Raw genomic sequence first — 27,991 nt, forward strand, 5'->3', positions numbered from 1 at the left:
TCTTTCTATTCCATTAAATTGTCAGTTTTGCATCCAACATCTTAAATCTTGCACATTTGGGCGACTCGCCCTGGACAGATATTGAGCTAATATCTACACTTGTAGCTGGAGTCTTCACCTTCTATTATATTGCCTAGAAACACTTCCTGCATTTGCTTTTTCTCCGACTGCATTGCAGTTTCAGGCCGTTCCTCCCCATTGGCAATTTTCCTTGTTGGACAGATCCATTTTTATCTATAGTCTGTTGTAAATCTCCGGGTGGGTACAAAAGGCCAAGTGTCTAATCCATGCTAATGGAATGACAAAAACATATAGAAAGGGACTGATCTATCACTGGCAATTAAAGGAATAGTGGAAGGTCCAAGATGCCAAATATACAAAGAAGATCTACCATACTATATCACCAACGTAACCCTTTGTCACCTATAAACACAGGACACTCTCTAGACTTTAACTTTCTTTGATCTCATACTTTATGGTCTTCATGGAAGCTGCAATAATTGTACTTATTTATGTGCCTTTAGGAGCACGTTGTTTAACTCTTCATTAAAAAATTCCTTTGAGGATTGTTAAGAAGATTTTCACCACTCCAACATGATTATGCTAAATCAATGCCAGGTTATCCATTTCCACCGTTCGATGGGTTACATTGCAATAATAGATGTAATATTGGGCTGTCTATGGTCCATAAGTGGAATTAATTTGGAGGCCTATCCTAATTTTTCTCCGATTTAGACCTTGTGAACATGTACAACATTACCTGTACTCACCTTCAAAAACCGCTTTGCCATATTGGTTGCACTAACCCAATCGAGTACATGTAATATATGAAAGTGGGTGCAATAACCCTGCCATAAAGTGACCTTGTATTGGTCACAGGTAAAAAAGTTTTGTACCGTGTTAGCCAGTTGAAGAAATTCCTATTGCTTTTGATAGATCAAATGAAGTAAACTTCTTGGGATTGTGATACCTTTTAATGGCTAACAAAAATATAAGATGTTAGAACAGTGGTTCTCAACCTTTCTAATGCTGTGACCCCGCAATACAATTCCTCATGTTGCGGTGACCCCAAACCATATACAAGAATATTGTATTTGTGCCAAAAAATGCAATAAAATCGTGGCTCCGATGGCTTTAGGCGACCCCTGTGTTTTGATCGTTCGACCCCCACCGGGGTTGCGACCCACAGGTTGAGAACCACTGTGTTAGAAGCAAGCTTTTGGGAACTGCCAAGATCCCTTCGTCGGGGCATGATATAAAAAAACATTTCTAGACAAACGTTATTCAGAAACTCTGATTGATTACATTAGAAACCCATAAGAAATTGCATCCGGTGACTCTCACCTGACCCACATTGCAATGACAACTTCTGATAATGGCAGAGTTAGTTGCCCAGTAATATTTGGCCATATGAAAACAAAGCATCCAATGTTCAACACTAATACCAGCAAAACTGTGTCCCCATTCCATCATATTGCCCAATTCCATAAAGTTATGTCACTGAAGTACAAATATGTGTGGACGAAAGCAGCTTTAACAAAAATGTGGGGGATATCTAGCAAACACCTGGTCGAAAGGCTTTTGGACCAAAAAAATTTCATACAAAACCAGACAAGTATATGAATCCAACCCCAGACCAGACCCCACGATGAATTTGACCCTAGACCTAGAGTACAGCTTAAAAAACTGGTGAGGTACCTGAGAACCGGAGCAAAGGTGGCCAGAGGGGTAAGCAGTGCTGACTCGGACTATTCCCTTTGCTCAGTCTTGGTTTATTGGCCCACTGAGAAATTCAATGACCATGGTGGGTCAGTCCAAGTCTATTATTTCTATGATTAATCAAGGAGAGGGGTGACCAAACCTAGGGTGGCAAACAAGCACCAACATATTCCTCAAATTCATTATTACTATAGGATTCTGGGAAGTAACCTCTTGGTTACTTTGGTAGTGCCAGTGGTTGGATCCCCAGTGATTACAACTAGTTATCTGAATTTTACTGTTGTTGGACCCGGATTATCAGCTGACTTCCTGCAGGTCCTTCGGTAATGAAGGGACGTTCTAGAAAGTATACTGGTTTCAGAACGTGACCCTATTTGGTTCCTATATTTCAAGACATGATACTCAATGTTGCATTTTCTATGCTTAAGTCTATATTATGGAAAACATATTTCCTAACCTAATTCCCGACAACGTATCATGTAGCTGTTCGGAGCATCCTTCTAATGAAACTGATGTAGTCCTGCTCGGAATTAATCAGCCCTTTCGCTGCCCACCTGTATTAACTTAAATCCTACATGTACCTGGTGCTTCCAGACCTTTAGATAGCGGCTTCTTCGTCTTGTTCCACTAATTAAGTTTTGCGGAGGCCTTAGTCTACGGGACATTTGCACGCACGTTACGAAGCAAAAGGTTGAGTTCTATTATTCTGCCCAAACTCAGTGTTCTGCCGGTTGACGTGAGTTTAATGAAGCGCGAGTTTCTGCGGGGATTGAGTTAGTTGAGAATATTACAAAGGACAATCTACATGAAGATAGCATTCCCATTTGCTTCATCATTAAAATGTCACATGAGAAGAAGGGTAATTGTCACGTATGAGAAACTACGTACCAATAGACTGCAAGATCGTGGGACCTCTTTGGATCATCCTTGTAAGACCGGATATTTGAAGGGAGCACATATGTTCACACTAGAAATAGAGATCCTATATCTGCCTTTTCCTAATACCACAATCTGACAGTGACAAAGATTTCTATTTCCAAATTAGCCACATTTTGCCCCTTTAGTAAATCTACAGGTGTCGACAGGGAATGAGAAATAGATTTATGGTAATAGGACCTTTATCCTGGTATTAATTCTGACTACCACATTTAGAAATAGAATCTCTTACCCCATTATGGGCCGATTGGGTGCTTCTAAGTCCTCCCGACTCCATAAAAAGTTGAGTGCATGTTCCTCAAATCGGGGCAGGATTAGTACCTGTTCCATCTTCTGCGGTGTGGCCACCCGACTTTGTCACGTTGCGGTGAGACACAGTGGGGGTCATTTACCAAGGGCCCAAATCGCTATTTTTCATCTGGTTTCCCGAATATTACCGATTTGTACCTTTTTTCCCTGAATTGCCCCGGGTTTTTGGCGCACGCAATCAGATTGTGGCGCAGCAGCGCTGGCATGCATGCGACGGAAATGGGGGGGGGGGGCGTGGCCGTCAGAAAACCCGACGGATTCGGAAAAATCGCAATATTTTTTTTAAAATATTGCACCCAGGATAGGATGGTGAACTCCGGTGGTCTTCAGTGCAGCAGCGAAACCTGGTGGACATCGGGCGCACTACTTTAGTGAATCCTCGACGGAGAACGTGCTGCTGGATCGAGACAGGACCAGGTAAGTAAATGTGCCCCAGTGTGCTCACCGCATCGTGACTGGGTGCCATAGACCTCTATCGGGGCTAAAATTTGTGTGGCCAGATCACAGCCCCCAACACGGACATGTGCATGAGGCCTTAGAGTGGGTTCACATACATCAGTTGTGCCCGGCCAGCAGTTTCATGCCGGAGTCAGACACAACTCATGATATCCAGGTCACCACATCCATCTGGTGTCCATAGGGAGAGTATAGCATCATCGAAAAAAATGCTTCAGTTTTCCTCTGGCATTTGTCACGCCAAGAGGGGTAGCAGATATAAAGAAACAAGATACCATATATTATTTTTTTTTACCTTCATCTGGATCAACACTGTTGGATTATAAATTGGATTCCAATTGGATCCCCTTCTGTCTGTATATGATACATCTGTAGGTTGTTCACACTTGACATGACGAGAAGATAGACATCTGTTTTCTTGGCAAATTTTCCTCTATTATTAATAACAGGTAATTACATGCAGATGTATCAAAGCTGAAGCTGTAATTTAGTACGTCAGGCAGGGCTATGTTCTCTGTGATAGCTAGTTGTGACATCAAGACGAGCCGACAAACTCAAGTGTCTACATCTAAACCAACTCACCTCCAGCTCCACCTGTGCACATTTCTATCCTAGCTGTTGAGGTGACAGAGGACTGTATTCTCCTTGATGCAACAGACTAGTAATAAGATAAAAGATTAAGAACTGACCATCTAATACGCTTACAGAGAAGCTATCCTGGAAGAAGCGTGAAGAACAGGCAGATGCCAGGAGCAGACGTCTGCATCGGAGCCATGGGGCCGCCCCGCTGTCCCCGCCGTGCACCCTCGCACAATATTCCTTCTCTCCAGCTTTGCATTCTCAGCATCTGTCCCGCTGCATTTAGTCCATAAATTTTCTTCCTCTTGCACAGTACATAAAAAATCAATCTAATTATACAGGGAACATTAATTACAGCTGAAAGACCATTGAAAAGGATTGATTTTAAGGAAAGGAGCGCTAGTTCCTGGCTCAAGCTTCAAAGCAACTGAATCATCAGCTTTGATGGGACTGGGGTGAGAGGTCAAGCTCACAACCTCATAATGGGGGTTATATGTACTCAGTGATATTGGGGGAAACAGGATACTTATACTTTGTACCCTGAACAAGCAGGGGAGTAGCTACAGAATGTTAAAGGGTAGCATTTGCCCCTGGCGGCCTACCCCAAATATATATATAAAATACATTGTTCATAATGAAGTTATGTGACAAAAGAAGGGGATGAATATCACTGTAACCATTTGTATTGGAGATGTTAGGCAGCATAATTAAAGGGGTTGTCCTAGAGCATAAAAAAACCTATTGGTGACTGGGAGCGGGCTGGTTAAAAAAAATAATCAGTTAATTACCTTTGCAGTCCCTCCTGGTGTCCTGCGCTGCCATCTCTCCGGTCCATGGCTCATGTAAACAAACAGGGACACGGAAGTCACGCTGCGTTCAGCTTTCGGACAGCCACACCCATCTGTCCCTATTTAACGTGCACTGTATAACGTGGGATGGGTGGACTTCACCGACAACCTCGGCCATCTGGAAGCTAAACGCAGTGTGGCATCTGTGCCCCTGTTTGTTTACATGAGGCACGGACCGAAGAGACGGCAGCGCGGGACACCAGAAGGGTGCCAGGAGGTAAGTAAATATTTAATTTTTTTAGCCAGCCCTCTCCCAGCCACAACAGTTTTTTTTATACTCTCGGACAACCCCATTAAGCACAAGCCCTTGTTCAGTCCTAGAAATAGGGACTGCATGTTTTCCACATTTCCCAAACTGGGACCCACATTTTTCAATATTTATAAAAAAGGGAGGAGCATAATCAAAACAGAGTCCTGGGTATGATGGAGGATCAGGCTGTAAATAGCTGGAACCATAATTTAAACACGATATTATCAGGTTTTTTTTAGTTTTAGTCATTAACTACAAGTCAGATGTAGCCATGAAACGTGCAGAGGTAGTGTTTGCATCAAGTCCCTGTTGCCTTAGGGAAACATTTAACCCTTTACTTCATAAGGAGACAACAGTTTTAGAAACAGGACCTGGGTGGTCCCAGACGATTTTCCTTAGTATAGCTCCTCGGGGGCGGGCATGTGGCAGAAATTCTCTTTTTGCTGCCCTTCCCCCCAGGCATTACAGCTCTTAAGCTTTCAAATAGTGTTTATTCAATAGGTAAATTATTTTATTTGTTTTGTAAGCAAAGGTGAAGAAATTGGATTTTACAATAGTCCTGGAAAAAAAACCTTCACAGTGGAAAACTTTTAATTTAAAGAAACCTTGTTTATTGGTGTTCCGCTATTAAAAAAAAATCTATGGCCTATTGACAAGCAAAACTCCCTCCACCGTTGCTTTGGAGTCAGTCCAAGATTAGCAAGAAGAATGGGTTTTGTTTGGTAAAATATAAATTTCTTTGTGCTTTTTTTTTTTTTTTTTTTTTTTTGAGAAACACTGTGAAAATAAATGACTTTTGTGCCAAGTGCCGGCCCGCGATTACTCTCGTAAGGCGGCGTTGCAGATTCAGTGCGCTTGCTCTTGATGTAATTTACCTGGCACAAAATATATTTAGTAAATGTACAATATCAAGAGAGTCATTTGCTAACAACTCCAGCAGAAATGTACCCTTAGTGGGCAAAATTGACTCAAATGGAAGAGATAGTCGATTGACCACATATATAGGGAACAGGCAAAAAGTAGATTACATTTTTGAACGATAGTGGGTGAGTATAAATATAATGATATACTATATCCTTAGCTATATTACTTTATTCAACCCACACACCCCTGAGCCAACAGATCAACCCCTAAAGCCAATGGTTTTAAGTTGCTTATGGTGCCTCACAGAGACTTTGGGTACCTATGGTCCTAGGATTCAGACCATACCTGAGACCAAGTCTTGGTTTTCAACTATTTTTATCCAGTCCAATGACATCTCTATAAAATTATTGTATTTGAGATCTTTTTGATCACTTGCTAACATCATAATGGTCCTTGTGACAGACTTCCCAAAAAATTATACCAGGACTTTACCAGTCAAGACCGATTTTGATCAACTCAGGACCATTCCATTATAGATATTTGGGTGGTAACATATTTTTTGGACTATAAGGCGCACAAAAAACCCTTTGATTTTCCCAGAAAACAAAGGTGCGCCTTATATATGAACCTAGATGTTTTAGCAGGCATTTGTTGATGGTGCGCCTTATATACCGGTGCATCTTATAGTCCGAAAAATACAGTACTTGACTTTTGATTTCTCCAATAGTTCTGTTCAGTATAATGTATAACAGTTACATTCCCAGTTTAGAACAAGACAAATAGATTTATGCTTCAGCAATCAAAGAATCCCTGCATCATTCTCCACCCCCACAGACCCTGCACCAGGCATTATATGGTTTATCTATATAAGAATAGCACATTTCAACCCACTTCAGAATGTGACTGATCTGTTTAATAAGAAAATGTGAAACGCGTTGTAAATTCATTATCACAATTAAGGTTTTTCACTACCCTCCTTATCTTCAGCCCTCCTCACATATTGTGTATATACACTCACCGGCCACTTTATTAGGTACACCTTTCCAACTGTTCGTTAACACTTAATTTCTAATCAGCCAATCACATTGCGGCAACTCAGTGCATTTAGGCAGGTAGACATGGTCAAGACAATCTCCTGCAGTTCAAACCGAGCATCAGTATGGGGAAGAAAGGTGATTTGAGTGCCTTTGAACGTGGCATGGTTGTTGGTGCCAGAAGGGCTGGTCTGAGTATTTCAGAAACTGCTGATCTACTGGGATTTTCACGCACAACCATCTCTAGGGTTTACAGAGAATGGTCCGAAAAAGAAAAAACATCCAGTGAGCGGCAGTTCTGTGGGCGGAAATGCCTTGTTGATGCCAGAGGTCAGAGGAGAATGGGCAGACTGGTTCGAGCTGATAGAAAGGCAACAGTGACTCAAATCGCCACCCGTTACAACCAAGGTAGGCAGAAGAGCATCTCTGAACGCACAGTACGTCGAACTTTGAGGCAGATGGGCTACAGCAGCAGAAGACCACACCGGGTGCCACTCCTTTCAGCTAAGAACAGGAAACTGAGGCTACAATTTGCACAAGCTCATCGAAATTGGACAGTAGAAGATTGGAAAAACGTTGCCTGGTCTGATGAGTCTCGATTTCTGCTGCGACATTCGGATGGTAGGGTCAGAATTTGGCGTCAACAACATGAAAGCATGGATCCATCCTGCCTTGTATCAACGGTTCAGGCTGGTGGTGGTGGTGTCATGGTGTGGGGAATATTTTCTTGGCACTCTTTGGGCCCCTTGGTACCAATTGAGCATCGTTGCAATGCCACAGCCTACCTGAGTATTGTTGCTGACCATGTCCATCCCTTTATGACCACAATGTACCCGTAACATCTGATGGCTACTTTCAGCAGGATAATGCGCCATGTCATAAAGCTGGAATCATCTCAGACTGGTTTCTTGAACATGACAATGAGGTCACTGTACTCAAATGGCCTCCGCAGTCACCAGATCTCAATCCAATAGAGCATCTTTGGGATGTGGTGGAACGGGAGATTCGCATCATGGATGTGCAGCCGACAAATCTGCGGCAACTGTGTGATGCCATCATGTCAATATGGACCAAAATCTCTGAGGAGCTTCCAGCACCTTGTTGAATCTATGCCACGAAGAATTGAGGCAGTTCTGAAGGCAAAAGGGGGTCCAACCAGTTACTAGCATGGTGTACCTAATAAAGTGGCCGGTGAGTGTACATCAGGGGTTGAGGGGATACAATGGCACTTTATTCAGAGATCAAATTTACAACCGGTTTTGGATTGGGACCCGTCTGGTTATTAAGAAATGAGAAATGCGTTGTAAACTTATTATCGTTATTAATGGGTTTTCTTACCATCTTTGCTACATTTTACACATTATTGGATTGGTAAAGTACAGATTTTCTCAACTTTAAGTAAGGTTTAATTGACTTAAATGGTGCAACTTAAGATTGGAAGGAGATATAACTTAGAGTTTTGGACATTAAAATATTTTAACTGATCAACTCACCCTGTTGTATAATCAATACCAGGCACCCAAACTTTAAGGTACTGTTTATACAGGGTGTAACAACAAGGTCGGGACGGTGGTATCTCTCGCAAAATACACATCAGATATATGTGTCAAATATTTTTTAAAAAAATCTATCCAATTATACCAAAATTTGGTGGGGAAACTTTAAATCTTCCAGATTTGGATTCTTGGATTTTGGGAGATATTCCACCATCCTGCCCTTTTTTGTTGCATCTTGTATACTGGTCTTCACATATTGGGAAGAGACTCTATATGGACGCCCTAAGGGTGCAACTAAAGCTCTTTAAGTCACACCCCTCTGTTAGGCTCCCTAATATTTGGATGGCAGCTAATTTGGAAACTTATTTTAATCTAAAAGTAACTTTAAAACTTGCTATTTTCCGTCTATTCAGAGGCGCATTTGTGTCTATCATGACCCAATGTGTAAATCTGATAATGAATATTCACTTTTCATTAACAATGGCGATTATTGGATTTCCAATATATATTCAAAATAGTGAAAGATTTGCCGGAGATAAGAAGAGCCGTAATTAGGTGTATTAGAGTCGGCTCCAAGTGATCAAAATGGATAGGAACAAAAGACTTATGTGCACGACAATCTCGTGGGTGATAGAAGCATTGAAATCACCACATCAATCAGATCCACCCACTTAAAAGGCCTGCGGCGGGCGTCGAGTCCCAGCGCTGGGCTTCCCACATAGCTTCACGCAGCGCAGGACGCAGGCACAGATAAAATCCCATTGTTTAGTATGAAATATGCTGCGCTCTTACATTGCAGCGGGAGGAAATTATAGTAAAGGTTAGAGCTAAGCACCAGCATGGGGTATTATGTGTAGATCAGATTTGTACGGTATTGTATATAATATGAACAATATCTAATAATAGCCAATTACTGTCAATCTTATAATCTACTTAAAGGGGGGGGGGGCTCTGCAGTTATCAGAAATTATAGTAAATATTTATAATAATAATTCTATACTTACCGTCCTCCACTCCATCACTGCGGCATAGAACCGCTATGGTCCCCGCTCAACTTTACCTCCTGGGAAACATTAAGGGAGACTGCTCAGCCAATCACTGGTTTGAGTTGCGACCCTAGTGGTTTGAACCTCCACTTGTGTTTCCTGTGGTATCAGGAAACATCTAGGAAGTGCAATTTAATGGGGACCAGGAGCAGCTGCACTGGAATGGGGGCACGAGTTGTTATTACTGGTCTTTAGAAGAGACTTTTTAACTATAATTTTTTAGACTGTTCAATGCAAAAAATTTTATATTTTGTTTATTTATTTAATTAGCACCCAACACATTATAAAGGGTAATACAGAGATTGTCACTCACATCTGTCTAGATTGGGTCCTCCAGTTGTAATACCAAGTGTACCCCTTAGTATGTTTTCCGAGTATGTTTTCATACATAAGAGATGTTAAAAATACGGAATGTCCATGTAGACGTTGCCCATGACCTGTTAGCAGGCAGAAGGTCTTCTGTTCAACTTCCATTCCCCATTGACGTCAATGTATGGATGATTACATTTCATTTCGCTTCTGTTATAAATAGTGGGAAATAAAAAAGGCGTGGACTGTGCAGGGGCAACAGAACCCACCGAACAGGTGTGAATTTAGCCCTAAAAACAATCAACCTGGCGCCACAATGTAAGTGTGCTAACCATTGTGCTACTCTTCTGCTAGAGTCATAGACACAGCTCTGCTACATCCACTCACTCACAAATAGATAGCTACATCCATTCACTCATACACAGCTCTGCTACATCCATTCACTCACACACAGCCCTGCTACATCCCTTTACTGACACACATCTCTGCTACATCCATTCACTCACTAATTCAGCTATTCTATATACATTCACTCACATGCAGCACTGCTACATAACTACATTAATTCACACACACAGCTCTTCTTCATACCCAGTCTGGTATTGCATCGAGTTCACTTGTTATGACTTACCTATAGGCTGGATTTAGACTTTCCATGACCGGTATGTGTTCAAGGAACATGAAAGATGCCACAAACTGATTAGACTGCAGGGATTGATGCTCAGAGTAACTGCTTCCCCCATAATTATTACACTGTTGGCTCTGCTGAATATCGGGGAAGCTGGAACTTGCATCATATATCAATATGATTGGCAGAGATCCATTACTAGCACTGTGGTCAGTTCGGGACATGGCACTGATCACGGACAAAATGAATCCGCCAATAGTCTAATCCATGGGGGACCCACCCATTATGAGAAGGGGGGCCCTTATTCATCATTTGAATGCAGCAGTATGTCAACCGTAGCTCTATCTCCATTCTGCTCAATGACAAAAAAGAATGAGTACAGAATAGGAGCGGCAGTGCACCTTAAAGACCCGCATATGTGGGCAAAGGACCCCTCTTCCTGTGATCAGTGGGGGTCCCAGTGATCAGATCCTCAGAACTCAAAAGTTACCACTCATTTTAAAGTAAAACTGGTTGAAACTGCAATACCTAAAACAACCTGTATACATAAGTGGCGCTGTTTCTCGATCCGTCTCCGCTCTTCATTGCCGAGCAAGTAAACTGTGAAATCATTATCAACCGGCTGCATCGCCTTCATTAGCATCTCAGATACAAAATCTAAAATCCACCATAAAAGTGGATTCTACAAATAGCCTCTATAAATTTGACACAAGCAAACAAAGCGTTTCCCCTGCGCGGACATGTTTTATGTGTAATCACTTCTGTGTGGAAATGGCGCCGTTCCAAACGACTCTTTACAGACTGAATCTATTATATCCCTATAAAGCCAATGGCGGCCATTAATTTAAATACCTGCGCTACTAAAATATAAAAGGTGGAGAGAAAAAAAAAAGTTTCTTTTTATAGATCCTGTTTTGCGGTTTCTACAATTCACGCTTAAAAACCTCTGAAAAGTAAATTTTATAGGACGCCGGTCCATTAAGGCGCTATTTCATTCTGCCGTGAATGTTTTACTGTAACCCATTCGCTAAGGTTAAAAAGACGTTCTAATTGAAATTTGTGATCCAATGTTCTGCCGGGGAGTTCAGCGCCGACAAAAAAAAATCTCTAATGAAGCTCTCAAATGTAATGTACTGCGCCTCTCGTAGACGCACAATGAACGCCTAATTGTAAGTCACAGGGGTCCCAGTGTGGGTATGGGGTAGTTTATTTTTGGTGATTAACAATAGAGATTTTAAAGGGAAAGAATAAAAAGGTTATGTAATTTTTTACAGAATTTTCTAAATTTCTCAAGCTCTCTGCCTGCTGTCATTGAATGGAACCTTCATCACTTACCTTCAGAGGTAGACACATTGTCATATGATGATCACATATTATACCATGGGAAGCTGTGATCACACAAGGACATCCAGAGGCATACAGAGAGGTAATGAGGCCCCGAACTATCAAATTATAATAGGGTCGTTACTGGCGAGGGAAAGAAGCAGGGGTGAACCTAAACTCCCTTCTCCTAAGACAAGCTATAGACTGGAACCTTCTCCATGCCATGTCTCACACCTATGCTGACATCTGGTGTAAAGAGAGTCTAAAAAGAGAGACTATTTTTATGTGGCAGGTCCTTCTTTGTAGCAGATAACTTTGTCCCTGATACTGCCTCCCCACCTTGCTGCAGGGGGGCACTGCCTGAGGCAAGTGGCTTAAAGGGAACCTGTCACCAGGAGACCCATTTTTAGCACTCCCCCAGTCCCCACAGAGCATAGTACATACTCTGTCAAAGTGTTTTTGTATTAAAAATAGGTTTTACAGAAAAAAAGATAAGTTATATTGTACCTTTCATTAGCATCTGCTGTGTGACTAGGCAGACGTCCACTGGGAGGGGCTGGAAAGGAGCAGTTCCCCCCACCCTTGGGAAACCGCTCCTCCATGTGTCCTTTTCAAATATATGAAAACACTCATCACTTGGCTTAGCAACGCCCCCTGCTCCTCTACAGCCAATGCCGAGTGTGGGGAGTTATTCATATATTTGAAAAGGACACATGGTTTCCCAAGTGTGTGGGGTGGGGTGGGGGGGGGGGACTGCTCCTTTCCAGCCACTCCCAGTGGGCAACTGCCTAGTCACACAGCAGATGCTAATGAAAGGTACAATATAACATATCTCTTTTTCTGTAAAACCTATTTTTTTTTATACAAAAACACTTTGGTCGTGTATGTACTATGCTCTGTGGGGACTGGGGGAGTGCTAAAAATGGCTCTCCTGGTGACAGGTTCCCTTTAACTCATACACACTTCATTTTATAGTTGGTTGCTCCTTTTAGATATTTGGAACAACCTTCCTGCCGAGTTAAAGGAATTGGGTCCCTAGAAGTACTACTGCTGTTTTAAAGTTAAATAATGATGTACCTGTAGTTCATTCCTTTTGCATTTTGCTTATTGAGTCGAAAGAAATATGACCTTTTTGAAAACGCTCTTACTTATTTCATTATTATTTCCCCATCTTCCCAACATGTTCTCACTGTACTGTAAATTTCTTCTAACATAACAAATTTGGAACATTTATTCTTTTTAGAGTGACAGCTGGACCTTCTGTCTTCTCCGACCGATCCGGAAACATCTAGCTGCAGTCGGAGCCTCTTTTCTCTATCTGCTGTAGCCACTGTTTTCTTCTACTCCTCATCTGTTTGAGTACATAGAATCAGGTATAAGCCACATGCACATAATTGCCGTTAGCTGTCAGCAGTGTGGTCATACAATCAGCAGCCAGTGTTAGGTATTGTTCCCGGAGAACTGCGTGACCATACCATCGTGTGTGAAAGGACTGTGAAATATGGATTTCTATTCCAGGAATGTAGCTGAATTCAGAGAGCTCTGGTGCTGATGCACAGCACTTTTCACAGTCCTGCTGCTATTATAAGGAACCTGTCATCAGGATTTCACATATCAGGCTGATAGTGGCAGCTGCTGCAGATCCCATTATATCTCACCAAAAAATTGAAAAACACAGCATCTAAAGTATATTTCGTATAATACAAAACAATCTTTATTGAGAAAAAATAGTGCATCACAATGCACCAGCAACAGTACAATATAAAAACAACAGAGAGTGCCACATAATATAAAGTTGATAAAACCAGTAGAACAAGTAGAGACTGGTAAGTGTAGCCTATTAATAGTCACAACCTAAGTAGGAATTGCAAACAGAGGAAAGACGTCCCTCACATAAGAGCAGTAATGTTACCTATACCAGTAGGAAGGCACACGCTGTACACCCCGACACGTGTTTCGCACGTAGCTTTTTCAAGGGGAGTGTCTAGAGAAAGGCTTGGTAGGTTTAAATACAGAAGTGCACCAATGAGAGAATAAGGCTGAAAAATGTAGATCAGGTACAGCTGTGTACCTATAGCTGATGAGCGGCAGGGAAAGGAAGGGGCTGGACAACAAAAGATCACATGACATGGGAATGGATACCAAGAGTCCGAGATATCGCGGTATCTCGGAACAGGATATGTTTCCTACGCGTGCGCCAAAAAGAGCGAGTGCTGCGACAGACTACCAAGAGTCTGGCGCAGCTGCGCCAAAAATTGGAAACAAGGTTCAATAGTCCACTAGGTCGCTTGGGAATGCCCACAAGGTATCCAGGGGACAGTATTACATAGTATCCTAGTATTATAAAATCTAGAAGGTATTAAAACCAGCATCAGAGATATAATTATTACAGGGAAGGGGAAACATCTACATCTAAAATATGGGAAAGGGAAGAGGCTCAGAGGATACTATATAAAGTGACAAGTGCATAGATAAAATGGTAAAACACAAGTACGTATACAATTGAATACATAGGATTGATAAAAGTGATGAGTGCAATGAGTACATTAATACAAATATATGTACAGAAATGTAAATGTAAACTCCCACAACTGGGATATATAAATAACAGTAGAGAGGACCAAAATACATATAGCAAAAAGAAAGGATGATAATAAGCAAACATAATATCATATATGATAGAAAAACTATGTGCAGAGTGCAAACCAACATGCATGTGACAGTGCAAAAACCGTGCAAGTGCATCAAAGTGCCAACTAAGGTGGTGAGTAGGTAATATATAGTAGGCGAGAGGAAGGGGGGCATGGAGGGGTCCAGTATGGAGAATCAGTAGGATTAAAAGGACACATGGTTTCCCAAGTGTGTGTGTGGGGTGGGGGGGGGGACTGCTCCTTTCCAGCCACTCCCAGTGGGCAACTGCCTAGTCACACAGCAGATGCTAATGAAAGGTACAATATAACATATCTCTTTTTCTGTAAAGCCTATTTTTTATACAAAAACACTTTGGCAGTGTATGTACTATGCTCTGTGGGGACTGGGGGAGTGCTAAAAATGGCTCTCCTGGTGACAGGTTCCCTTTAACTCATACACACTTCATTTTATAGTTGGTTGCTCCTTTTAGATATTTGGAACAACCTTCCTGCCGAGTTAAAGGAATTGGGTCCCTAGAAGTACTACTGCTGTTTTAAAGTTAAATAATGATGTACCTGTAGTTCATTCCTTTTGCATTTTGCTTATTGAGTCGAAAGAAATATGACCTTTTTGAAAACGCTCTTACTTATTTCATTATTATTTCCCCATCTTCCCAACATGTTCTCACTGTACTGTAAATTTCTTCTAACATAACAAATTTGGAACATTTATTCTTTTTAGAGTGACAGCTGGACCTTCTGTCTTCTCCGACCGATCCGGAAACATCTAGCTGCAGTCGGAGCCTCTTTTCTCTATCTGCTGTAGCCACTGTTTTCTTCTACTCCTCATCTGTTTGAGTACATAGAATCAGGTATAAGCCACATGCACATAATTGCCGTTACCTGTCAGCAGTGTGGTCATACAATCAGCAGCCAGTGTTAGGTATTGTTCCCGGAGAACTGCGTGACCATACCATCGTGTGTGAAAGGACTGTGAAATATGGATTTCTATTCCAGGAATGTAGCTGAATTCAGAGAGCTCTGGTGCTGATGCACAGCACTTTTCACAGTCCTGCTGCTATTATAAGGAACCTGTCATCAGGATTTCACATATCAGGCTGATAGTGGCAGCTGCTGCAGATCCCATTATATGCAACACAAACTTGTACTTGACCAAGATTTCTGCCGATTCGGTTTTGATTACATTAAGATCACAGTTAGAAGTGGCCAAGTCGTGGAGTAATGTTGAAAACGCCCTCTTTTCTTAATATGATTTCTCAGAAACGAACCACAAAAATGATAGTTAAATACATGTTTGTGCAACATATAATGAGACCTACAGCAGCTGCCATTAACCTAATATGTGAAATCCTGGTGACAGGTTCCCTTCGACACCACACATAGCTCTCCAGGGACATTACCTAACACTGGCTGCAGAGTACACAGAGAAGAGCACAGCAGTGTGAGGACACACCCCCAGTGCACTTAGAGAAGCTACAACCCTGCAATGTAAATCTGTATTTCACAGTCCTGCTGCTACTAACATCACACACAAAGGTATGATTACACAAATCTCCAGGAACAATACGTAGCGCTGTCAAAACTGCTGACAGATTCCCTTTTCGGGGGTTGTTTGACTGCTTTAATGTATGATTTCTGTACATTTATGTTCCCAAAAAACACCCAGTAATCTACAAAATCCTGAAACATTTCTAAATAATATTTGTAGACAGACCCCAAGCTGCAGTTTGATGTCACTAATCAGCATCGGAGTGGATGAATTTCGGATGATCAAAGCCTGTATGACTCCATATTTACATCCGCCTTCTCCTGCCCTACTGAAGGTGACATTTGGGTGCGATGTAGAAAGCTAAAAAACTTCAATTACACCGAAATGATTACAAAATGGCCAATTATGCCTGAAAAACGATTTATGGATATTTGGTAAAATGTGAACCTTGATTAAAAAAAATGTATTAAGTTGTGGTGGCAATTTTTTGTGTTTTTTGCTGAAAAGTGACATTAGTGTCAATGAAGTAAAATTTTAATATAAATATATCCAGAAAAAATCATTTCAGTAATTCTCGCCCACAGCCATCTCCCTGATCTAGTGAAAGTGACGCTTCCTCCTATGGACACATTTTTCATGTGAAATTAGATAAAGGGAAGTAATGGAAATGATCTGATGTCATGTTCTGGTCAGAATTACTCTGGACGCATCCAAAACGTACAAACAAATAGGCTGCAGACAAGAATAACTCTAAACAATTTGTTCTGGGGGTTATTAGTGAGGTTGGTTTCTCTTTCACATAAGTTGCCCACGTGCCTTAACTGCCGTACGGATAATCCCTGAGTGTTCAACAAGTGATTGAGCAGTCCTCATACTTAATTTTGTGCTGTGTGCAGACTCTCCATGCTTCTTTGTTCACATGTCTGATCTCTGATGAATAGGAGGAGCTGTAGCAGGAGAGTTATAACTCACATTGCTCCCACACTCCCCTCTTCCTGCTTCTGTCAGGACTCTTAATGACCCCTAGTTTCAGAACAATGTGGTTTCTCTGTAACGTGAAGTCCTCATCAAGAAGTATTTAGTAAAGTTGAACCTTGAAAAGGGGGAAGTGGCTTTGAGGCGAAAACGGCATGCGCCAAAAATTCTGTAAATGTGGGAGAATCTTGATGTTTTTCTGTGCCAAACTAAGCAAACTAATAGAAGGTACAAAGTTACACAAGTCTTCTGCTATGACCGATTTATCAGCCAATAGCAGAAACTTTGATAAATCTGGTGCGGTACAAGTCTGTCTAATAGGGAGGAGCGGACCGGTTAAGGTAACTGTTTGGGTACCGAATGCTCACCCCAACTGGTAACACCTGCAAACGGTGCTGCCAAGTGTGTTATCCTTTAAATGCCGGTGTGCACCCCACCGTTTTCCTGATGATCGTTACTCTCCAATGGCATTTAAATGACGGCATTCAAAGAGTTAACATCCACGATTGGTGCCAGAACCGACCACGAGTTTTAACGGGGCGTGTGTGTGGGGGATGTGTGGGTTTGGCTCCGGTCATCACTACTGTCTAGTCTAACTGTAAGACACTTTTGATAAATCTGCCCCTCTGCTTTGTGCCATTTCTCATTTATTCCTCTTAGAAATTGATGAATAATTGACATGTGGGTGTGTCACAGGGGTGTGTCCCTTCTTTGAGCAGGGGCAATATTAGCACAGATTGACACTTTTAGAGCATAAAGATAATTAAACTATAACATAAGTATAAATCTATAAGTTCATGGAATACAGGGCGTCCCCAACTTTAGGACGCCCGACTTACAGACGACCCCTAGTTACAGACTGACCCCTCTGCCCACTGTGACCTCTGGTGAAGCTCTCTGGATGTTACTATAGTCGCAGGCTGCAATGGTCAGCTGTAAGGTGTCTGTAATGAAGCTTTATTGACAGTGTTTGTATGACAGCATAAAATGTTAAAAATAAAGTTTTAATAAATTAATGTTACTGTTTGTATTACACAACTTTATTCAAGTTATACAACTTTCCAATTTACTTTCTGTATCAATTCCTCATGGTTTTCTAGATCTCTGCTTGCTGTCATTCTATAGAAAGCTTCTGCGTTTACTTCCAGTGGACAGAAATCTGAACATGGTTACACAGGTGCACAGCTCGTTATAACGCCCATATCTGATTAGGCCAGTGGCGTTTTGAACCTGTTTTGGGCCATTTTTAAGCAGTCCGTTAAAAAACGCATGTGTTTTTGAAAACGCATCAGTTTTTTCCATTTTTGTTTTTCCCCAATTATGATAATTATGGTAATTGGGAAAAACGGACAAAAACTGAAAAATGGATGCGTTTTTAACAGACTGCCCAAAAACGGTTTCAACGTGTGCCGCCGGCCTTACTCTCTGTGACACCTGTGTGACCATGGTCAGATTTCTGTCCACTGGAAGTAAACGCAGAAGCTTTCTATAGAATGACAGCAAGCAGAAATCTAGAAAACCGTGAGGAATTGATACAGAAAGTATATTAGACAAGTTGTACAACTTTTTATAATACAAACAATAACATTAATTTGCTGAAATGGGAACAGCACTTTTAAGAACAAACTCAAGAGGAGAAATTTATCACAAGTGTCTGAGAGAAGAACTGTTCAACCAATCAGAGTTCAGCTTTCATTTCCCCACAGCTGTTTATGAAATGAAAACTGAACTCTGATTGGTTTCCATGGGCAACTAGAACAATTTTACCTCAGACACTTCTGATAAATCTCCCCCTTAAAGAAGCCATCTTGTACGTAACTTGGGGACTGCCTGTACTAGAAGTTACTGGCAGGTGAATTATCCCAAGGTCAGAGTCGGAGCTCTCCTTAAGTGATTTTGATGTTCTCCTTACCCATAGTTCCATAGTTGGTTGACAAGAAAGAGATGTTAGATGGATAAACCTTCCCTCCCTATACGAGTCTCCTCCATGAAATATCTTCCTATTATCTGAGAACCTGCGGATTGCCAGAGATGCTTCCCTGGATTTATTATTTCCATCCTTAGATTTATTTCCATTTTCATTACTGATATATATTTCATTTAAAACCTTCCCCACAGACGGGAACATATTTAGTTTCTGAGGATTACGGGCATTACATTTCCCAGGTTTTCAGATTCCGAAGAGATCAGCATTTTTTAAGTTTGGCCCTAAAATCCTTATGCATCGGCAGTGGAGACGTCACAACACTCTATTATTCATGTGGAGGGTTCATAGCGGGTCTCGTCTATTAGAAATGGACTCTTTGTAATACAGTCACGTCGGCTTCTGTTCTAACCAGAATAATGGGAGTTGTAATCCGTGGATGTCTAATATTGTACATACTGATATAGGACTGCTAGAAGTCTGCACAATGACAGACTACAGGCTGCTGTAAGAAGAGGAGATTGTACATAGTGTCCTATCTGCAGGCAGCATGTTATAGAGCAGGAGGAGGAGCTGAGCAGATTGTACATAGTGTCCTATCTACAGGCAGCATGTTATAGAGCAGGAGGAGCTGAGCAGATTGTATATAGTGTCCTATCTGCAGGCAGCATGTTATAGAGTAGGAGGAGCTGAGCAGATTGTACATAGTGTCCTATCTGCAGGCAGCATATTATAGAGTAGGAGGAGCTGAGCAGATTGTACATAGTGTCCTATATGCAGGCAGCATGTTATAGAGCAGGAGGAGCTGAGCAGATTGTACATAGTGTCCTATCTGCAGGTAGCATGTTATAGAGTAGGAGGAGCTGAGCAGATTGTACATAGTGTCCTATCTGCAGGTAGCATGTTATAGAGTAGGAGGAGCTGAGCAGATTGTACATAGTGTCCTATCTGCAGGTAGCATGTTATAGAGTAGGAGGAGCTGAGCAGATTGTACATAGTGTCCTATCTGCAGGCAGCATGTTATAGAGTAGGAGGAGCTGAGCAGATTGTACATAGTGTCCTATATGCAGGCAGCATGTTATAGAGCAGGAGGAGCTGAGCAGATTGTACATAGTGTCCTATCTGCAGGTAGCATGTTATAGAGTAGGAGGAGCTCAGCAGATTGTACATAGTGTCCTATCTGCAGGTAGCATGTTATAGAGTAGGAGGAGCTGAGCAGATTGTACATAGTGTCCTATCTGCAGGTAGCATGTTATAGAGTAGGAGGAGCTGAGCAGAGTCTACATAGTGTCCTATCTGCAGGCAGCATGTTATAGAGTAGGAGGAGCTGAGCAGATTGTATATAGTGTCCTATCTGCAGGTAGCATGTTATAGAGTAGGAGGAGCTGAGCAGATTCTACATAGTGTCCTATCTGCAGGCAGCATTTTATAGAGCTGGAGGAGCTGAGCAAAGTGTACATAGTGTCTGATCTTCAGGCAGCATGTTATAGAGCAGAATGAGCTGAGCAGATTGTACAAGTATATAGTTTCCCATCTACAGGCAACATGTTACAGAGCAGGAGGAGCTGAGCAGATTGTACATAGTGTCCTATCTGCAGGCAGCATGTTATACAGCAGGAAGAGCTGAGGAGATTATACATAGTGTCTGATCTGCATACAGCATGCCATAGAGCAGGAGGAGCTGAGCAGATTGTACATAATATCTTTATGCAGGTAGCATGTTACAGAGTAGGAGGAACTGATCAGATTGATTTATAGTTTTGTGGGAAAAATTCAGCAGAACGTGTAATTTGCTTATTGAAACCTCTGCTCATTCTAGGCTTAGAAGTCATACTCGGTGTCCTACTCAGGGAGTGAGCACTATCTTGGTGTACTGAATTGGACTCCATAAGCACAGGCATAGTTATAAAGTTAAAACCTGATATTGACAAAAACGTGGCTTCTTTCTTGTGCGGGAGATAAGTATCAAACTGCAATAGCAGAGACAACATATGGACAGGTGTGGCGCTATCATCTTTCTTCTCATCCTGTGCATTCCCTTTAAGAAAAATTATCTAAGTTGTAAATTGATAACAGACGGAAATCTCATCTGCCTCTCATCTGCGCCGTCTCAACTTTTTCAGTACCTAAATATCACGGCACAGTAAGAGAAGTGAAGATAATCATATCCTAATTAATTTTAATGATGGCAAATGCAGATAGCAGTTTACCAAGGGACAGGATCGGAAAGCAGGTACGTGAAATCAAGAGGACATCTGGCAAACTATCAATTTATACCGAATTTCAATTACACTTAACTGCGAAGTCCCAGAGCTGAGAGGATTATAATGTCACAACCGTAATGGTGAAGCTGGAGGCTTCTTAATGGGAGACCTCTTCAGAAGACCACCAACTCCTTGAGAAGATCCACAAGAATCTAGGACAAGGGTGTTGGGAGGCTCCAATAAGTAAGACGATTCATCCCCAAATAAGTGCAATAAAGTCAGTTCCATAAAAAAAACAATAGCGCTGTACTTAAAGAGATTGTCAACTATTGACAGCATCTGTCAATGGTTGATTGGTGCGGGGATATCCCTTGACCCCCCCCCCCCAGAATGATCAACTATTTCCAGGACAGGGACACAGAGATGGGGGGGAGATTTATCAGAACTGTATGAGAGCAAAAATGTTCACATGAGAACCAATCAGAGCTCAGTTTTCATTTCGTAAACTGCTGTGAGAAAAGGAAAGCTGAGCTCTGATTGGTTGCCCACAGTGTTGCTCTGAGACACTTCTGATACATTTCGAAACATGTCCCTGTAGTAGCTGGAAGACACAACAGCAGCCACGCCCCTTGTTTAGGGCACCAAACAGCTAATCAGTGCGGGGGGCCGCATGATGGGAGTCCTTGGAACATACAGAAACCCCTGTGTTAAAAATCCCTTTCCTTAAAGGGGTTTTCCACAAACTAAAGTGAGGCCCTACCTACGGGATAACTTACTGATCTGTGGGTGTCTCCGTACTGAGACCCCCACAGATCGCAAAAGCTAGGGGTCCGTTGGACCCCTCGCCGTTCCGTCAGCATAAAGGAGCAGACGGCCGCGCGTGACTGCTCTGCTCCATTGATCTTTATGGAGCTGATGAAAATTGACGATCTCCATCAGCTCCATAGGGATTAATGGAGCAGAACGGTCATGCGTGGTCGTCTGCTCCATAAGTCTGACGGAGCGACGAGGAGTCCAAAAGACCCCTCGTTTTCGGGATCTGTGGGGGTCTCAGCACTGAGACCCGCACTGATCAGCAAGATAGGCCTCATCCTGTGGATAGAGCCTACTTTAGTTCATGGGAAAACCCCTTTAAAGATACATCCTCAGTATCAGAATAGTTGGGGTTCAATAACCATTAACCCACAGATCAGTTGTACTCAGTTGATAGAGAATAAAATAGGAAGCAGACAACACCATTCTCTGAGTAGTGGCTGAACCGTGTCACTACAGCTCAGCTTCCATTCATTTGATGTTCTGCAGTAACCTGACCTGACCACTGCACCAAGAACGGAGCTGTTTGCATACTGTTCCCTTCTCTGTATCAGCTGCTCACAATATCTGATGTTGGGTTGCTCTTGGGTGCTAGACCCCATCCAATCTGATACTGAGGTCATATTCCCTGGATATTTAATTATTATTTTCACTCCTTCCTTAGAGGTAAGATTCGATTTGGGTCTGTATCAATTCGTTCCGCACTGTTGCTACTTTAATTGTCCTGTAAATCGGTATAAAATCCCAAAATGACATGTACCTAAGGTTTCATTTACACGACCGTTATTCGGCCGTTTGTGCACCCCATAATCGGCAATAGGCTCCCGGCAGCAGTACGGTGTAACAAATGTGTGGCACCTTCACCACTGTACATAGGGAAAAGCTAGAGAATGTTTTATCTATCCCCATGTGCACAGCCGTGTGCCGTGCATCCCAAAAGGAAGGGGAGGGGTCCACAGCGCTCACCCCTCCTCCCGTATGCCCATCAGCTACGGCCGGGCTGGCATACGTTACGGTGAATGGAGCCTTATACTCTTATCTATCCCAAGGCTTAGTAAGGATGGATGGTCCAGGCAAAAAATGTAAAAAAAAAATTAACAAAAGTGATAAGAACTTTTTATAAAAAATCTGTGTTTGAGAGGACTAGACGGGGTTATATACCGATTTCCAAGACATAATCGAATCTTAAGAAACTTGTGTTGAAGCTTTAATGAATCGAATCTTGGCTGTGTCCCTCATCTGTAACCATTTTGAATCCAAAATGTTATACAGAAACCAATAGGACAATGGGGCTTTGTCCGTCTGCTTTTTGGAACTTTTCTTGGCTTTTCTGCAAGTCAGATGTATCTTAGTGGTTTTTCCATATTGATAAATGGGGCGTTTGGTCTTTAGTGAATCTACAACTTTTTAAAACAAAAGACGGAAAAAGTCTCCAATATTCTCAATCAGTTCCAAGCTAATTTATATGCCTGCTCTGGGGGCAAAAAGTCACAACTTTCGCAACTGGATTCAGGTGAAAACTCAGGGAACACTGCAGGAACCTAGACAATGGCAAACTTTGAAGGGAGACAGTTTTAGGTGCAAAAAGTTGCAAATTAACACAAACTCCACGAAAAGTCTCAAAAATTAAAGAAAAAGGCAAGCCAAAAGTTTGATACATGTGAATCGCCTAACAGAAGCTCGTTGATGGTTCCCATTCCCTGAAATCGTCCAGATCCTGTTTGACAACTTATATCCATAGAGAAGACACAACATAAGATGTAAAGTTTCTTTCCTGCACTACGACTCACTACTGGGACAATATTAATCTATGTCCGAGTTCCACTTTTCATTATTGAAGCGGCATAAAATGTGTTGAGTATGAGATCGAGATGTACAGTCTAGTAGATAAAATGGGTTATTGGGCTTTTGGGTGTCGTTGGCTCTTACTAACTTCGTAATTGGGTGTATTACACCTTGGGTTAGTAATCTGAGCCCGGATAGAACTGGAGATGATTCCAATTTTTTTTCCTTGGCAGCTGTGAAGGGAACAGCCTGTTTTGCCAATGTCCTGCTCATCTGTGGGTCTGGATCACTGTAACTTGGCAGAAACCCTGCGCGGCGCTTGTCCCTCCATTATCCGGCCTAGATGCTGCCAACATGTATTTTTCTTAATTTGTTGTATCAATTTTTCAACCTTTCCTATGACAATAATCTTATACCGGGCTAAGTAATTTACAATCCTCCTGCCAAGTTAGCTGCCCACGGGAGAGGAGAGGAGAGGAAAGGGAAGGGATGTTAGTTACTTACTGAATGTAATAAAACACAAATGAGATGAAATAGCTAACCGATTCATATTGCATTCAGAGAGCGACCCCACACACAAGCACCTTCCGAAATTGCATGGAAAATAAGGCAATTTGCAATATAACATTACTATGGTTATTTCATAGACCCGCTGTCAGGGAAAATGACAAAATAGAGCATTACACTTTGTGCTTTGCGCTGACTAAAAGCATTCAGGAGCCGAATGAGTGGCAGACGCAGCAAGATTCAAATCCTAGGAGTCCCTGGAAAATGGTCCTCCGGAGAGAGGTTCTGCGCAGGTGTGGCTGCTTCTCCGATGCCTTTGGGTTTCAGAGTGATTATGATATGTAGTATATTTACTAGCTTTCTGGAGAGAGCAGGTAGGGTTTTACCTATAGTATTGTATGATGGTTGGATCCACCACTTTTTCCATCCATTTGTGGTAGACTTGTCGTAGACCTCTGATTTAGCATACCCAAGTTTGAGAGAGGGCCAACCTTTATTTACCACTCACTGGTGGTCATCCATTGGTGGTAGACTTGTCGTAGAGGTGGGTGTTGGGATCTGGATCTTAAGATCTGACAATAGGATAATTATAATCTTTGGCAAGTTCCTGCTCACTGCCCTTACCCTGCATCTAAAAATGTGTCATCCCTGAGAATTAGCACCCAGGGCAAATGTCCTGGTTGCAAACCCCAACCACACCCCTGCCTATGTTTTGAGGAAACCAACTCTGATCTAGCATATCCAAGTTTGAGAAGGGACCTACTTTTATTTATTTACCCCTCACTGGTGGTCATCCATTGGTGGTATACTTGTCGTAGAGGTGGGTGTTGGGATCTGGATCTTAAGATCTGACAATAGGATAATTATAATCTTTGGCAAGTTCCTGCTCACTGCCCTTACCCTGCATCTAAAAATGTGTCATCCCTGAGAATTAGCACCCAGGGCAAATGTCCTGGTTGCAAACCCCAACCACACCCCTGCCTATGTTTTGAGGAAACCAACTCTGATCTAGCATATCCAAGTTTGAGAAGGGACCTACTTTTATTTATTTACCCCTCACTGGTGGTCATCCATTGGTGGTATACTTGTCGTAGAGGTGGGTGTTGGGATCTTGATCCAGAGATCTGACAATAGGATCATTATGATCTTTGGCAAGTTACAGCTCACTGCCCTTACCCTGCATATAAAAACATGCCACCCCGGAGAATAAGCAGCCAGCTCAAATGTCCTGAATGTCAACTCCAACCACATCCCTGCTTATGTTTTCAGGAGACCACCTCTGATCTAGTACAGGCGGTCCCCTACTTAAGAACACCTGACTTACATATGACCCCTAGTTGCAAACGGACCTCTGTATGTTGGTAATTTACTGTACTTTAGTCCCAGGCTACAATGATCAGCTGTAACAGTTATCAAACGTGTCCACAATTAAGCTTTATTGTTAATCCCGGGTTTTTAAGACAACCCAAAAGTTTGAAAATCCAATTGTCACAGAGACCAAGAAAATTTTGTCTGGAGTTACAATTATAAAATCTACAGTTCCGACTTGCATACAAATTCATCTTAAGAACAAACCTAAAGAACCCATCTTGTATGTAACCCGGGGACCGCCTGTATGTTCAAGTTTGAGAGTGGACCTACTTTTATTTGTTCATCCTTCACTCTTATGTTTGGTAGGGGGATAGTACTTGGCCATATTACATTTAGGATGAATCAGGATAAAAGAAAAGAGTCACAGAGCAGGGCAGAATCAGAACATGGCAGAGTCCTGTTTATTTGGTGGACACTTTGTAGTAGGTCCTACATGCCCATGCCGTCTGTGGGAGAAGGTGCCTTTTATAACTAGTGGTCTTTGGAAATTCTAAATTTCATAAAGGCACCTTATGTGGGGCAGATGGTCATATGTGGTGGGTAGTAAAGTCCCTGGCATCACTCAAGAGAAAGAGGCATACATGCTGGATACAGGAGCGCAGTGGCAGATCAAGCTAAGATCAGAACATGGAAGAAATTCAGGACACCTTTTCAGGACAATATGTAGTAGGTTCTCAATGTACATGTTACTGTCTATGGTGCAAGGTGCCTTTTATAATTAGGGATCCTCAGGCAAGGGGCAGAGAAACTGGCACCTTTGCATTTTACCAAGGCCATGGCACCACACGGGAGATGGTGGTGCCTGGGGATTATACATAACCCGGCAGCAGCTACCACTGGGCCCAGGGGAGAGGAACATCGGCAAACACAGGAGCTAGATACACACCAGGGAACATAGAATTTTGTTACATAGCAAATCTTTTTTCCCGCTATAAATCACAAATGATTAAGTACGGGAAGGACAGAATCACTAGAGAGGACAGCGGGTGGAATTTTCCATTACCGTTAAACAGAGCAGTGAATCTCTTCCTAAATCCACGATAGCGGTATCAAATAACAGAGAGAACTTTCTATCATATCCTCCATTGGTCCATTCACTTCTAAATAACAAAGACAAATTTCACAGTAAAGCGGGAGTGCTCTGTGTACTCAGAGTCAGGTGTTTCTACGAGGTCCCTTACGGGTGTATTCACACGTGCAGGTCTCTAGAGTAGAATGATTCATATAAAAACTGCAAAAAAAAAAAACCCCGTCAACACTTACATCTGAGGCTACAAATTTTAAAGAAACAGTAGTGTAAAATTCTTATAAATATGAACTGTTCTACTTGTAGGGTCTTTTTTTTTCATGGAAATGAATTATATTAAAAAAATCTCTTTACCGATCCCAGATCCCTGGCTGTTCCGATCCAGTTCTGTCCCAGAGTGCTCCACTTTCTGTGGTTCTGCCAATCCAGGAAATGCATGGTCATTCCTACTTAGCCAATCACTGGCCAGCGTGGGGATTTTCCTTAGCCAGTGATTGGATACCAAATGCTAAGGGGTGAAACTCAGTCCGATGTGATCCATGTACTGCCCCAAACTGTGCTCCACCCCTTAGTCTTTGGTAGTGCCTGGATTACAGTAGAGGAAATTGGGGATAGGCGATTCCTTTTTTGTTATTGTTACATTAAAGGCTCCATATTTAGCCCTGTTTTATACTATTTATTCTATTGAGGTCCATTGGCGTGGCAGTAATTTTGCCAGGAAATTTGTTACCAGGAGCATAGCTATAAGGAGGTAGCAGTTACTACCCCATCCGAAGCCTAAGGGGGGCTAATAACTGCCCTACTAAATAATGAAAAATTAGCATGATAGAATTATGGCACATAACAGGTGGAGGTCCCACTGGGGTCAAGGAGCTTATACCTCTGTCTGCTACTAACCTTATAGGAGACCCCCCTCAAACTATAAATCAAAGATAAACCATAAAAATGTCAAAAACCCTAAGGAAAAACTTCTCGATTTGTGGTACAAGTTGTAATAGTTGCCACTGCTATTACTTCATGTGTATTAGTAACGTTGCCCTGAGACATTACAACAACATAGGACCTGACTACAAATATATTACAAGTTACAGTAACAATTAAAGGGTCCTAAAAATGGTCACACAACACAACATTTGGGGGGCCGCCCCGAGCTGGATAACTTAATAACATTGAATGAGAGCCTTTTCCAGGAAGACTCAGCATCCCGGATATTATATAGCCCGAGACATCGCCGGTGTTTATATTGCCTCTAAAATATTCATGCTGTAATAAAAGTTGCCCCGAAGCAACAAGTCACCGAGGAGATGTTTTGGTGCGTGTTTATTAAAACTATTTAGCAAAATGTGACTTTTTACATAAAGTACTCATCACCGTGCCTCCTAAAATTCATCAAGTAATGGGATTAAAAGAAATGATGTGAACAGGGTAAGGGGACTTTACAAAAAAGG

General features: G+C 42.0%; 1 protein-coding gene across 6 annotated transcripts in view; it reads right to left on the minus strand.

Annotated features, from left to right (window-relative positions):
- ELFN1 (extracellular leucine rich repeat and fibronectin type III domain containing 1) overlaps positions 1-27,991 on the minus strand; it is a 363,238-nt gene that overhangs the window by 71,207 nt on the left and 264,040 nt on the right. The window contains exon 1 of one of the 6 annotated variants that reach the window (XM_072120371.1): positions 3,716-3,932. The exons of the other annotated variants lie outside the window; for them this stretch is intronic. The gene's annotated coding sequence lies outside the window, so the exon portion shown is untranslated. Of the gene's footprint in view, positions 1-3,715; positions 3,933-27,991 lie in introns of those variants that run through there. 6 annotated transcript variants of the gene reach the window in all.

The sequence above is a fragment of the Engystomops pustulosus genome, chromosome 8 (genome assembly GCF_040894005.1).
Source record: "Engystomops pustulosus chromosome 8, aEngPut4.maternal, whole genome shotgun sequence".
Taxonomy (NCBI): domain Eukaryota; kingdom Metazoa; phylum Chordata; class Amphibia; order Anura; family Leptodactylidae; genus Engystomops; species Engystomops pustulosus.